The sequence below is a fragment of the Sciurus vulgaris genome (assembly GCF_902686455.1).
Source record: "Sciurus vulgaris genome assembly, chromosome: 17".
NCBI lineage: Eukaryota > Metazoa > Chordata > Mammalia > Rodentia > Sciuridae > Sciurus > Sciurus vulgaris.
Window position 1 is genome coordinate 43,248,757 of NC_136478.1, and position 15,176 is coordinate 43,263,932.

A 15,176-nucleotide genomic window follows, 5' to 3' on the forward strand; every position below is an offset into this window, starting at 1 on the left:
GCTTTTGCTTTCCTATGACACCTATACTATAAATTCCCACAGGCTAGGCATCTGCTCATCTGATATGGGACTCATTTGAACCTAAACATACACCAAAACCCAAAAATCTCATCAGGTTCAGCTGCACACCACTCTGTTGACAGTTGATCTTATTCCCACTGGTCTAGGTGCTTTCTTGGGTTTATGATCCTTAGCTCCAAAATCTCCAACTAAGCCATGGCGAAAACTCATGGCAAGTGCTGAGGCCCACATCAATCGGAGTGGGCATCCACCTGGAAAAGATACCGCAGCCTCACAACCCAGATGACGTCACCCAAGCCCAGAAGCTCACTGTAGGAGAGAGGACTAGTGCCTCAGATGACAATCGCACCTACTCAGAACAATACCTTTGGAGATAAGTTCATCCTCTGCTGGAAGTAACTTCAGAAACTAAAACCTCTGCCCTACAAATGCCCAAGGCTGCAACTTCTAAGGCAATATTCCTCTGCCCTCATTAGAGGATCCAGTGCCAGCAAGTTGGGACTGTGCCTGTATCTCAAAACCCATCAAAATTATTCTCCCAAGCCTGTCCTAAAGTGTTGATCCTGACTGCTTCACCTTTCCCTGGAAACACAGTAGAGTCAGTGGCTTAAACCTCATCCTAGCTCCTATTTTCTGAATCTCAATTCCCATGTGTCTTTCCCATGTGTCCCTGCATGACGTGACATGTCTTCTGTCTCTAGAAGTCATGAGTATAATAAACTTTGTTTTTTCTCGAGTCTCTCCCATTTCTTTTATGGCCACACCTGACTAATCATCTCATAAAAATACAAAACACAAGTTGATACATAAAATTTACCATGAGAACAGCACACATATGACGTAAAACACAAGCTGTATGTCACAGAGGACAAAAATCAGACAAACAAATGTTAAATAAATACAAGTGTGCTGTGGCAGAGGGCTTTGGAAATATGACTGAGTTTAAAGTGGCAGAAGCTTCTGAGAATGAGACCAAACTAGTGTTGCTCCAAAATCTGACAGACAACACAGCCTCAAAAGATACACCAGAGGAACCTCTCATGCTGGTTATTCTTGCAGGAGCAGTTCCAGAATAGCAGAGAGCCACCAAAAGAGTGCCCTATTTCCTGCTCAGTGGTTGTGGCCCTCAGTCACCACTGGGTGAAGGTAGTGCAGAGCCCCACATACCATTGTCCTTCTCCAGTCCAGGTGGACGAAAACACAGGAGAAGCAGTTCAGGGGGCAGGGAGACCCCCTCTCCAGTTCCTAAAACCTTAAAACTAGATTCTGGAAAGCTCTATTTTCTCCTAAGGGCCAAACATGGAATAGGGTATGGCTCTTCTTAGGCTCAGTCTGTTGCTGTGTAGCAAAGAAGTGCTGAGATGGGCAAATTCTTTCACCAGCTATAAAATAAAAGTCAAAATAGTTACAGAATGGTCAAACAGAAAGCAAAAGAACCTTTTAAGCCTTAGGAATAGTGGGCAGGATAAGTTCCAGCATAGACCCTGTGTTAAGAACTGAAAAGGAAACAGTTTTTCAGTTCTGTATCAATACCTGGCAGGCCTTGAAAGATCTCAGAACACCAGTCCCTGGTCTTAAAAATTTGTGACCACCTGCATTTCCATCAGTTTCCCACCACCTGGCTTTTTCAATATTTGCTTATCTCCAAAGAATGCATATTCCTGTTTGCCATCAATGCTGCAGCCCTGCTTCATTATATTGGGACACTCAATTCTAACATGAATGTATACATTTCAATTTGCAAATCTATTCTGCATCCAAGTAAAATTATTTTTACTTTCCTTTCAACCTTATGTTATTTTCAGTTCACATTAGTAACAAAGGATCTAGGGATTTATTATTAAAAAAAAAAAACGCAACAATATATATACAAGGATATTATTTACATTTTAAGTAAAAATTAGAGAAAAAAGCAAATATTCATCATAGGGAGATCAACTTAAATCTGTTGATGTTATGATTTGTAATGCAGAATACCATAGACGTTTTCACGTACTTGTTAAAAAAATGATACCTTTCTTTGACTGTGTTAGCATGTTAAGCCTCTTTCTGTGTGTGGACAGCATGAACTATATTATATTCTTTTTCTTAGAACTTTGCAAGTGCTCATTAAGCTTTGCTTTAAAAAAAAAAACATTTTTCATCCATTGACTTATTTTCCCAAATGAACATACATATTGGGGTTCACCTCTCCTGAGCCATTTGTTAAAAAAGAGAAATGAAAAATTAATAGGAGAAAATTAAGCTTCCTACCTAGTAAGTCCCATGAAATATTCTTGGGTTTAAGGTCTAAATGAAATTTCTTCTAATAGAAGTAAAGCAAGGCTCATGCCAATTCCTTCCTGATCCCAAAGGGAGGAAACAGGAAAGAAAAAGAATGAAATGGCACAGACAGAGCCTCTAGCGCCAACCCTCAAAGTTTTCAGGGAACCCAGTCAACTGACCAAACAATGGCTGCACACAGTCAATTATATGTGTACTGATGCATTCTATGGAGTTCATCCTTCAGTCTCTTGTCCCTATTTTCTTTCTCAAAGGCCTGTCATATTTGTTTATTTAGGTCTACGAGTTTCCATTCTACCTGCTCCTGAATTTCTCTTTCTCAGTCTCTTAATCAGAATGTTCTATCCTTTCTGTTAATAATACAAGTCATAGAGCATTCACATGCCAGTGGTTTAGTTTTACAGTAACTTTAAGAGCTGGCCTGCTACTGAAATAAAAGGACTAGTCCTCTAGTTAAATTTCTTCTCACCTCTATCCCCAGTCACATCTAGTCCTTTAATGTTAACCCTTTCTTCTGTCATGAGTTTAATTCATGTTTCAAATATTTGGGGAATCATAAGGGAAGTCTACATATTTCTGCCAGGAAGCTTGAAAGGGAAAAGTAGCAACGTGAAGAATCCCTAAGTAAGGTTTTCTGGATGGACTGGGTAGGGACCTTATGTCTTAAAGTGGTTCCAGAGTATTAGTAATACAGATCTTGTCTGAAAATACAATTATCTAATCTCTAGCAGAGAAAGGCACTTTTATCCAAGGATATGGGGAAGGCACATATTTCAAGAAGAGATTTAAAAAAAATGAAAACTGTGATTAAAAAAAAACCTACAACAAAATAAGTAATAAGAGGGAAAAATAAGCCTACAAAGGAATCCACAAAATCTTCAATTATTTTTATTTTTTGGTCATATTTGAAGCAACCGTATCAACCATGTTAAAAATATCTTTGAAAAATCCAAATAAAAATATCTTCTGGAGAGAGAATTATGAATGGCAGATAGAGCAGAATAAATTACACAGACTGCAACAGAGACTTGAAAGATGGAAATTACAGAGGATGGAGAGTAAAAAGACCTGTTTTACAACTAATTGGAGTTCACAAGGGAGAGACAGAATGAGGCAAAAGTAATTTAAGAGAGTAAAAGTTTGCTGAGCCTGGGAGGATGGCACGTCACAGATTTAAGTGGCTTACCAAATCCCAAACAGGAAAAAAAAAAAATAAAGAATTTCATAACCAGAAACATGCAAAATTGCAGAAATTACTGAATGCACTTCCAAGTTCAGTATCCTAACCTGTGTGTGCGGGGCGGGAATCCTGATATTATCTCTGCACTCCTTCCTTAAAATCTTGAACTTTTCTATATAACTTGCATTTTAACATTAAAAAGATCATCATTTTAAAAAGAACATGACCAGAACACATGCAATTCTCAGAGAGAAATAAACACTAGATCAATAAACAAATGAAAAGATTCTCAATCTAACAACAAACAAATGCAAATTTAAATCACAATGAGTTACAATTTCACAAGTAGTAGAGTGTCATATTTTGGAAGTTTCACAAAATTGAGCACTGACACTAATGGTTGGCAACCAAAATACAAACTTTGGTAGGAGAGTAAATCAGTACAATCTTGAAAACCAATTTGTCATTGTAAAAGTTACGGATGGGAACGTGCTTTGCACTGGCCAATGTTGCTCCTTACTACATACTCTAAGCCTTGAGAGGAAGCCAGCTGAAGCCAGTGTTTCAGTGTTTTTTTTTTTTTTTTTTTTTTTTTTTTTTTAACTCCAGCCCTTACAGTAATTAAATATCACATCCACAAGATATACCAACAAAACGTTGTTTGATTAATATCATACGCATAAGTACAAGAAAATTCATGGCCACACTATAAAAGTAAGTCAAAATTTAAAATTGAAAAAGAAAGCAAAGAACCCAAATACACACCAGTACTAGATTGCTCTGGCTCGTCCATCGCCCCTTTAGGCGGGTTGGACAAAGCCTGACAAACCAAAGCAGCACGTCAGGGGACAGACACGAGTCAGGCTGAGGGTTGGGCGGAGAAGTGAATCTGCCCAGGATAACGGTTACTGTCACCAAGACGCTCGCTGCAGTTCATTATTTCCAGGTTTGGGGGGGTGGGTGGGTGTAAAGCACACCTGAATGGCGGTCATTAGAGTCACAGATGCCTCGTCCTCATGACTTCCGGAAATGTCTCGGGTAGGTGGACTACGCGGGCTGTTGAGACGGTCCGGCCACTGGGCATCCTGGAGGTATACAGTCCAGCGCCAGCGGACGCCAAGTATCCCACACAGGGTGACGGCAATAGTCTGGATGAGAGGACACCCTTCGCGGGTGCCAGCTAGGCATGCCCTTTCCCCGAGAGAAGAGTGCATTCGCTAGCTCACCGATGACCGGGAAGCCGGGGTCGCTGCGCGTGGCTTTCTGGGAAGTGTAGTTTCGCGGTCTGAACGCCGACGCAAGGAGAGCGTCGCCTTTGTTTCTGGGAAGGACAGTACGCCAGACGACGCTGTGTTCTGGTCCCGCTGCGCGTGTGTCCGGGTTGGTCCGCTTTGGGGCAAAATCTCTGGGCGGTACAATTTCCTAGAAAGCCGAGATCGTTTTCCTCGCGGCGCGCCAAGGCCGCAGAGGCTCCCGGGAAGTGTGGCACGGAGGTCCGCGGTTCTCAGTGTCCAGAGCGCCTGTTCCGGACGCGGAGGAGTCTGGACAGGTCGCCGGACTGCGGCGCCAGCTCTCTGCTAGTCTCGCGGCACTGTCCGGCCTGGCTCTGGTTTTCTGGAGTCGGCTGGGAGACTGGGCGGGCTGTTCCCGGGAGGTGGCGGCCTGTGGCGGCCGATGCCGACTCGCGGGCGTCCGGAGCGTCAGGTACGAGGAGATGCTGGCTGCGGACGCCTGGCGGCTTCGGCGCGCGTGAAATGCTGCTGAGGACTCCGGCAGGTGTGGGTCCCGGGAGGGCGGCGGCGGCTCGGGCCCGCGGAACCCGGTGCCGCGCACGACCTCCGGAACTGGCCGACTGCAGGGTCTTCCCGGTGCGGGTCCCCGAGGGCGGCCTTCGCGTCCTTCCCCGGCCTCCACGCTCCGCTCTGTAGAGAGGGAGTGAGACGGCGCTGACCCCCTGGAGCTGCTGGGGAAACGGAATGGGCGAGTTGTGTGCAGTCCGGGCTCAAAACAAATGCCATCTACAGTGGTTTAAATTATTCAGCCATGGCCCTGACGCCTTCCAGTTTTGTCACCCTGATCAAATGTTTTAAATATCTCTGAGTTTCTGTTTTGACATTGTTTAAAAAGTAAATCTAGAATAACGTGAATGCCTACCGTGCGTGACTGTGAAGATTGAACGTGGCGATATTCCACATTATTATTATTGCTTTATGCATCTGTCTCTTACGTGCAAAATAGTTTATTTTCCTCACCGGTGGCAACTGGTAAAGGTTTACTTCCTGTCAGGAAGCACCCCGTTAGTTCTCAGGGACAGATGAGCCCAAGAGAGTGGTACCAGTGTGCTTTTCCATTTTGGTGTGTCACAGAACTCCAAGAAAAGCCTGATTTTTTTTTTTCTTCTTCTTCCCTGCCCTTGCTGTGCTTCTCAGGACACTACCCATCCATAACCCACGAGGCTAGAAAAGGAACTGTGTGGACTATTGGAAATTGTAATGTCTCAGGTAAGTCAGCAGATCCCCAAATCTTTCTAAAACGCTTTTTTTTACCAGTCCTGTAGTGTTCCCTTTGCTGCTTCTGCCAGTTCCCACCTAACAAAGCCCACTTAGGGATTGGGTTTATGGTTCCTTCCATTATAGGAAAGGGTAGAGCCCACAGGAGAGTTCCAAAGTACTGTTCTCTTTCAGCCCTTCCCTGTTCAACCATTTTATGCTAGAAGAATCTCTAGAGTTGTTGGCCAAAAATTTAAAATTACAATTCAAAACTCAAGTTTGGAGTTTTAGGTTGTTTGCTTTATGGTTGTCAGAGCTGTGTTGTGTAGTCTCAGTGGTGTCAGTCCTGCCCATTGCTCAATTCAGGAGATGCCTGGAGTTGTCCTTGATTCTTTTCACTTATTGCTCACATTCAGATACTTTTGTTCGAACTAAAATATAAACAATATACATAAAGTCTGATTTGGTTATCCCACCACTGCCTCGCTGGTCCAAGCTGCCTGGATTATTGCAGTAGCCTTCTAGCTTGATTCCTTGCTTCTGTCTTTACCCTCTTCAGTCTTTTCTCAATAGAGCTGTCACAATGGATCCTGTGAAATCCTGTCTTAAAATCCTGACTTAAAAATTTCCAGTGGCCCCAACTCCTAACGAAAGTCAGTTTTGCAATGATGTATGAAGTTTATACAATTAGTCTCTGATCCCATCTTCTTCTCTGCCTTCTTGTCCCTATGGATGCCAGTTGTTGCCTCCAGGCCTTAGAAGTTACTGTACCATCTTCTTGGAATATTCTTCTCCCAGATATGTAGGAGCTTGCATGACCTTTTTTGTGTCTTTGCCTAATGGTTACATTCTCAGAAAAATTTTAAATCGTAGCCACCTTCCCTAACCTCTTACTTCTGCCTTCATCACTGTCTGGTGTTATGTATGTTCACTGTAGGAATCTGCTCATTGTTTGTCTCTTCCTGGCAGGAATACCTTGTCTTTTTTATTGACTGTTAGATTTTTCAGTATCCAGAGTAATACCTGGCACAGAGTGGAGGCTTAGTAAATATTTGTAGAGTGAATAAAATGAGTGACAAAAAAAAAAAAAAAAAAAAAAAAAAGGTGGGGAAGAATTATGGGGTGGAAGGTGAAACCTTGAGAAAATTAGATTATTAGGAAAACTTTTTGCAGTACTGGGGATCAAACCCAGGGTCTCCTGCATGCTAGGCAAACACTCTACCACTTGAGCTACATTCCTAGTCCTCTTATTATTTTTTTTAATACAAGGAAATGAATGCCAAAGTCATTTATTGATTTATCTTCTAAACAATATGAAGTACTTTTTAGGAAAAAATTGTACCTCAGTTTGGGTGTACACTGACAGTACTTCCTGATGTGGTATAGTACTGTCTAAACTTTTTACATTGGTGGAAGTGTTCTGTATATGTGCTGTCTAGTAGAACAACCACCAACCTCCTGTGACCACTCAGTATAATTTTTAATCTAAATTTTAATTTATATAGCCAAAGTGGTTAGTGGCTACTATACAGAGCAGTGCAGAACTGGGAGAAAGATAAGAAAGCATAAGATATTAAGATAAGTGCTGGGACAAATCTCCTGAGTTCTTTCAGGGACAAAGATAGTGAATACCCAGGCTGCCCAGGCCATTGAAGGGGAAGGAAGGGTTGAGCCACCTCTGGGGAAATAAGGGTACATTGGTTGTGGTGGCTCATGGCATCAAGGAGGAAGCTGTGGAAGTGAAGTTATATTGAAAACACCTGAGTATGGGTACAGAGGCCTAAGCAGGTCTTTCAAGGAGCTACACAAATTTTCTAAAGTGGTGGTTCTCAAGCCAGTGATTTCACCCTGCTCTGACTCTACTCAGGAGACATTTGGTAATGTTTAGACATTTTTGTTTTTTTCTAGTTGTCACAGCTAGGATGGCGGTGAGATGGTATTCCTACTGGCATCTAGTGGGTAGAGGCCAGGGATGCTGTTAAATGTCCTATAATGCACAGGAGGGCCTCCCCACAACAAAGAATTATCCAGCTCAAAAGGTCAATAGTGTCAAGGTTGAGAAACACTGCACTAAATAAAGAAGAGAGACTGTTGTTGAGATTATGTGGATTTTCTTCTTTAAACTATTAGTATAGTGACATTAATATAAATTCAAAACAAAACATGAAATATCTTTGCATTTGTGGAATGAAATGTAATGTTTTATGCATCTGTTATAGTGTTGAATTTTTTATTAGGCTTAACAGATCAGCTTTGTAAAAGCTAATAATTTAAAAACTATTGTGGAAAGTAGGAAAAGATAGAAAACATTCAGTTCCTATATGACTTAATCCTGTAGTGCCCTGGTAAGTGTGAACACAGGTTTAAAAAATAATAATAATTTAAAGAAAAGAATTTCCTCTAATGCCAAAAGGGAGACTCCCCTACTCTTTTCTAGAGTATTTCCTTGTGAAAAATGTATAATTATAAAACCATTCCCCATCCCTTTGAGTATATAAATCTTTTTAAAAGTTAAAAGCCTCTTGCCAGTTTTACTAGTCTTGAAAGTCTTGGAGTCATCATTTTGAAATGTAGACATTAAGGAAGTTAGTGTCCATTTCTGATGTATGTGAGTATTTAGCCTAGGTCCTGGCTCCAATAAAGACCTATTTGTCATTAAATATGAGAAATTTTATTTTTCTTTGGGATAAGTGCAGTTAACTAACCCATGGCCACTCAAATTAACAGGTGAATTTAGGATGAACTATAAGGTACATGTTATTCTGACAAGTCCTCTTAGATGAGGATGAATTACCATTTATTTGAAAACGTGTATAATGGATTGTATCTGCCTGGCTTTGCAAAAGGGTGGGATTTCTTTCTGTCCTTGCAGTCTCATTAGTGGGATGTTTTTGTAAGTGCTTCAGTTTGCTTTACTGCTTATTCAAGAATGAAACTGTTTTCTTTCTTTCTACATTTGTGGAGAGGATCTTCTGCATTGGCAGAAGATTTGATTTTTAATTATATTCTCAGCATTTGTCAAGGGTAAATTCCCCCTTTTAAAACCAAAGATCAGCCACTGGTGAACATTCATATAAAATACTGTACTAGAGTAGTAGAATATTGAATCAGCCACTCTTAGAATGAAAAATTTACCACTGCCAAACCATGTCATTTCATAAGTGAAAGACAGTAACAGTGCCATTTTAAATGAATATATTATAATTTGAATAACCAATAATATGTTATTGAACATTTAAACTTTTTCTAAAGTTTTAAAATATAGAAAAAATTTCTAAACACATCTATGAGCATTCCTTTAGAATATTTTCCCTGATATGTGTCCTTTCTTTTGTTTTTTTCCCCCTTACTTTAAGATCCTATTCAGGTACTACCTATTGGCATGAAGCTGTCCTTCGGTCTTCTCTTCCAGGGGTCTCAAATTATTTTAATTGTCTGGTGACTGTCAATTCAGGGCTTAAGTATATACCATAAATATACTTTCATTTTTTGTTCACAAATTATTTATGCATGTGTCAGTACATTTGTGCTTCTATACAGAATATCACAGACTTAAATAATTTATAAACAGCAGAAATTTATTTCTCACATTTCTGGCAGCTGAGAAGTTGAAGATTAAGGGGCTAGCATCTGGCAAGGGCCTCCTTGCTGCATCATCCCATGGCAGAAGGACAAAGAAACAAGGTGTAGAACTCATCCTTTTATAATGAACTCCCTCCCATCATATCAGTTATCCATTCATGAGGACAGAGCCCTTGTGACCTAATCACCTTTTCAAGGTCCCAACTTTTAATATTGTAACAATAGGAGTTAAGTTTGTAGAACGTGCCTTTTGGGGGTCGTGTTCAAACCATAGCAGTGTGTTTATTGCTCTTTGGTAGAAATATACCTTTTGTCTGAATCCATTGGATCATTCTTTTTTCCTTGAACTTCAACGAATTATCTTTAGTATCCCATGTGAGAGAAATTGCTTTGGCCTTATTTTTCATTACTTATATAGCACTTGAAATACATAAGATTTAACTAAGTACTTTAATACATACTGTCAAACGTTGAATGCTGATTATTAAAATTTTGTATAATTTTATTCTCTTTGATGAAATTAACTCTTCTGAAGCAAAGTTCTCATTTGTGCCTCTCATTCTTACTATATGACAATGCTGAGCATGTAATTATCTAGTTATCATGTAACTGAGATTGGATTCCTGATCATTGTCACAAGTCCTGAATCTTGTTTGCTATATTCCACAACCAGGATAATTTTACCCTTTGTACAGTGCCAGAAGAGGCCTGGGCTGTCATTGAACCTAAATATCTTGCTGTTTTAGGTGACATTTAGTGATGTGGCTATAGACTTCTCTCATGAAGAGTGGGCATGGTTAGATTCTGCGCAGAAGGATTTATACAAGGATGTGATGGTGCAGAATTATAAGAATCTGGTTTCTCTAGGTAAGATATTTCCCCCTTCACTGCAGTAGGGGAAATCTTTCTTTTGTCACTCCAATTGCTGAAGCTCCTCCTAAGTAAATGGCTAAATTTCTGTTCCATGTTCCTAAGGGAATGTGCAGCTCTTTTGTGCCTGAAGCCATCTTCTCATTTCAGTGAACATCCTTTTCAACCCTTCCTTTGGTTGCTCTTGTGATGGCCTCTCATCCTTGAGGAGCACAGCTTTTAAAAGTTCTGTATTCTTCCTATAAGCAGGTCTTTCCATAGCTAAGCCATATGTGATCACTTTATTGGAGGATGGAAAAGAACCCTGGATGGTGGAGAAAAACCTGTCAAAAGGTAAGTTTCTAGGTGATTCAAGTGACTCAAGCAAAGGGAGGTCTTTGTTAATGATGCTTGTTGTGTGAGTGTGGAGGTGTTTTAGGGACACTAAAATGAAATCCCAGAGGCAAACAAAATGGAGGTATCCTTAGCTTAGATTCAAAACAATCACTCCACTCCCAGATTACTCTGTTACTCATTCCATCTAATCAGAGGTAAAGGATTTTGCCATTATAATAATTAAGTTCCTATTCTGTTCATAACATAATAAGACAAATTATTTTTTCTTAAGTCCATTTAAGGAAATGGACTTATGGATTGCTTTAAGCTAAGAAAACTTGTCAGTTAGATGAAAAATCACTTTGTCTTTAACACTGAATGCCCCAGGACATATATGAACATAAATGTTAGTGGAAATAAGAAATGTATTAGACTATATTTCTAAGAATAATATTTTCTAATGTCCAGTAAGTTATATGATTTCACACATACTACATAAACTCAGAAAGTCTAAATCTTTATCACCAATAAGGAGCACATATATATATTTTGTTGTCATTGTAACTGTTTAATGTAGTAGCATAAATTCTATATTTTAAGCATGTTAATCTGGCAGCAAATTGAGATTAACTGAACGTTGCCGAAGAAAACTGTAAAATAGAATGTGATCTTTCATATGAATCTAGGCACAAAATGATGACAGAATGCCTTCTACATTTTCTTCCTAATAGCTTCATATTTTTTCAAATAGTGGTTGCCTACATTTTACCTCTTTCCCTGTTATACTCTGTTCCTACTTCTGTGAGCTGTCTGTATTCTCTGTGCCTCACTTGAGGATTGTTCAGAAATCATTGAAATATATGAATTGTTAGAGCCATCTGTTTTCTAGAAGCTTCTTATCTAATTCTCCTATTTCCACCCTAGAAGTGTCTTCTCAAAAGTATAGGAAAAGTGGGCTGGGGTTGTGGCTCAGTGGTGGAGCACTCGCCTAGCACATGTGAGTCACTGCCTTCAATCCTCAGCACCAGATAAAAATAAATAAGTAAAATAAAGGAATTGTGTCCATCTTTAAAAAAAGTAGAAAAAGCATTGCTGTGCTTTTTTGATATATTTCAGATTGGGAATCAAGATGGAAAAATAAGGAATTATCAACAAAGGATATTTATGACGAAGATTCATCCCAAACAGAAATAATAGAAAAAAACATAAAGCAGCATTGTGAATTTTCAGATTTTAACAAGAATGGGAAATATAAAGAGAAGTTGGAGGGCAAGCATGGACATCAGGTAGAACATTGCAGACCAGTGAACCTCCCCTTCAGTGAAGGCCCCTCTGGGGAAAGTGTTGACAAATACAGTACATCATTTAGAAGCATCTTCCGCATAAAGCCTACTGTTTCTGGACCACAGAGAATTTCTGCTGAAGGGACATCACATAAGCATGATATGTTGAAGAAGAATTTACCAAAAAGGTCAGTTATAAAAAATGAAAAGATAAGTGGCAGAAAGAAAGTTTTGAGTTCTAATGAAAGTGTGCAGCTTTAACCAGAGCAAATCTCATACCCTCACCAGACTTATAGTAGAGAGAAGATTCTATCATGCAGTGAATGTGGGAAAGCCTTTGGCAAACAATCAAATCCTTAATCGTCACTGGAGATTCATACAGGAGAGAACCTTACATTGTCGTGAATGTGGGAAGACTTTTTAGCCATGGTTCATCCCTTACTCGACATCAATAAGCCATAGTGGGAGAGAAGCCTTACAAGTGTATTGAATGTGGGAGAGGCCTTTAGTCATGTCTCTTTCTCTTACTAACCATCAAAGCACTCATACTGGAGAAAACCATATGAAAGGTATGAACTGGGGTGGAAAGTCTTTTAGTCGTGTTTCACATCTCATTGAACATCTAAGGATTCACACTCAAGAAAACCTTTATGAGTGCCAAATATGTGAGAAGGCCCTTCATTCTAGGTCATCTCTTATCCCCATCAGAAAATTCATACTGGAGAGAAGCCTTATGAATGTAGTGGATGTGGAAAGCTTTTTGCTGTAGCTCACACCTTACTCGACATCAAAGAATTCACACTATCGAGAAACAATATGAATGTAACAAATGTCTGAAAGTCTTTAGTAGCCTCTCATTTCTTATTCAACATCAGAGTATTCATACTGAAGAAAAACCCTTTGAATGTCAGAAATGTAGGAAATCTTTCAACCAGCTTGAATCACTGAATATGCATTTGAGAAATCACATTAGATTGAAACCTTATGAATGCAGTATATGTGGGAAAGCCTTCAGTCACAGGTCATCCCTGCTTCAACATCACAGAATTCACACTGGAGAAAAACCTTATGAATGTATTAAATGTGGGAAGACTTTCAGCTGTAGTTCAAACCTTACTGTACATCAGAGAATTCATACTGGAGAAAAGCCATATAAATGTGATGAATGTGGAAAAGCTTTTAGCAAAGGTTCAAATCTTACTGCCCACCAGAGAACACATAATGGAGAGAAATCCAGTAATGCAGTAAATATGGAAAAGTCTGTAGACCATATGAATCAGTATGTATATGAGAAATGTTACAAGAGTGAAACTATATGAAGCAGCATTTGTCAATAAATTTCAGCCACAAACTCTTAATTCAATATCAGAAAAAATTTTGAGAGTAGTCTTAAACAAGTGTAATGTTTATGGGAAGAGCTTTAGTAATGATGCAACCTTTATTGTCTGATACGGTCATGCTGTAGAAAACTAAGAAGATAACAGATGTGGGAAAGCCTTTGTCAGTATTAACCCCTTAACTGACGTAAGTCAAAAATAAGGGAAAAACAAAACAAAAAAACAACCCTATACATGTAGCAGATATGGCCAAGGCTTTGCCATATGAATCTCTTACAAACCCAACAGGGGAAAAGCTAAAGGATTATAGAAAATTTAGAAATTGTGGGTAGTCTTTCATTCAGTGCATCCCTCGTACATCAAAGAATTCACATTGGAGAGAAATCTGATGTAAGAAAGGCAGTATTTGCTAAGGGTTAACTTGCTTGACATCAGGACATTAATCAGAACAACTTGAAGAATGTAGGAATTATGTATGAATCATTGCAGTAATACTATTTGTAAACAATCCTACAGAAGAACAGACAAGCATATTATAAATGAGTATGCATTTCATAGCAGTAGCTTGCAATTTGAGACCTACATAGAAATTATTTTTAGCTAATGGGCATGTGAAGCCAATAAATGTTGAAAATCAAAGATGCAAAAGAATGGTGTTAAAGTTTTTGGTCTATAATAAAATCATTTTATACATAAGAAACTTTCACTGTTGGCTCTATTTCCTGTAGGTTTTTTGTTGTTACTACTTAAAGTTGATTTTAGCCATACCTTAATGGGAGACTGGCAAACTTAGGGAAAAAAGGCCTGGTCTCTGTGCTAAGAATATCATTATTTTGGTGAAGAAAATTTATAGTCCACTCCTTGTTGGCTTTATTTAATTCACATGTTTCGAGATAATTTTTTGAGCATCACTCATGTATTACAGGGCCATAGGCCAGGAGGTTTAGTGAACTTTAGAGATATGTCAAAATCACCAGGAGAGCTCATTCACTTATTGCCAAGCTCCACCTCCAGAGTTTCTGTATCAGTTTAAGGTGAAGCTAAGAATTTGCATTTCACAAATTCCAGGTGACATTAATGCTGCTTGCCAAGAAAAGTACCTTTTGATAACCACTGTAACAATTAACAAATGTATTCTCTTCTTAGATATTATGGCTGTCAAAAGAGAATAGCTAATTTGAAATAACTCAAGTGCTGTGAGAACAATTAAGAAGCAATATTACCAGAGATTAAATTAGATGTGGCTTTGCTGTGGTGTGGTTTTTAATCTGGTGTGGTTTTTAATCTGAATCCTAAAGGATGAGTTACTAATTTTGTAACCAGGCATCCTGGGGGTGTCATGTGCTGGTGGTATTCTAGGTAAAGCAGGCAAGCAAATTCTGTCTTACATTGTAAGGCTGGGCTCTGTTCAAGTGTCTAGTTTCAATTTTTGTTACTTTGAAGTGTTACTGCTGCCCACAGCATTGATAATAGCAGTCATTTTCCCATCCTTGGGTCAAGTTATGGGGGTTTACCTTGAAATCAGTAGTCTAGAAATAGTCCTCATTACTTTTGCCAGCCTGCCAAATTTTGAAAGTATTAACATCCTGTTTTCTTGAAATATTTGAGTATTTGTTTTCTGTACTGAGATCATTATAGTATGTAAGGTGAATGGCTTGACCTATTCTAAGTTCTTGGTAAGAAATGGGATAGTCTTGGTGACTCTGTGGTTTCCTATTTTGTGACTAGAAAGAGCACAGATTAATGTGATTAGGAGTGTATGGAAACCTGCAAGGAAAGGGCAGTTATGTAGCTTATGTTTCAGATTTTGTTCTTT

General features: G+C 39.2%; 1 long non-coding RNA gene across 1 annotated transcript; it reads left to right on the forward strand.

Annotated features, from left to right (window-relative positions):
* The first annotated feature begins 369 nt into the window (after positions 1–369).
* Positions 370–11,918, forward strand: LOC306648425. The gene is made up of 4 exons (XR_013760374.1): positions 370–5,188; positions 5,914–5,985; positions 10,302–10,758; positions 11,857–11,918. It is a non-coding gene; the product is annotated as an uncharacterized lncRNA (long non-coding RNA).
* Positions 11,919–15,176: the final 3,258 nt, after the last annotated feature.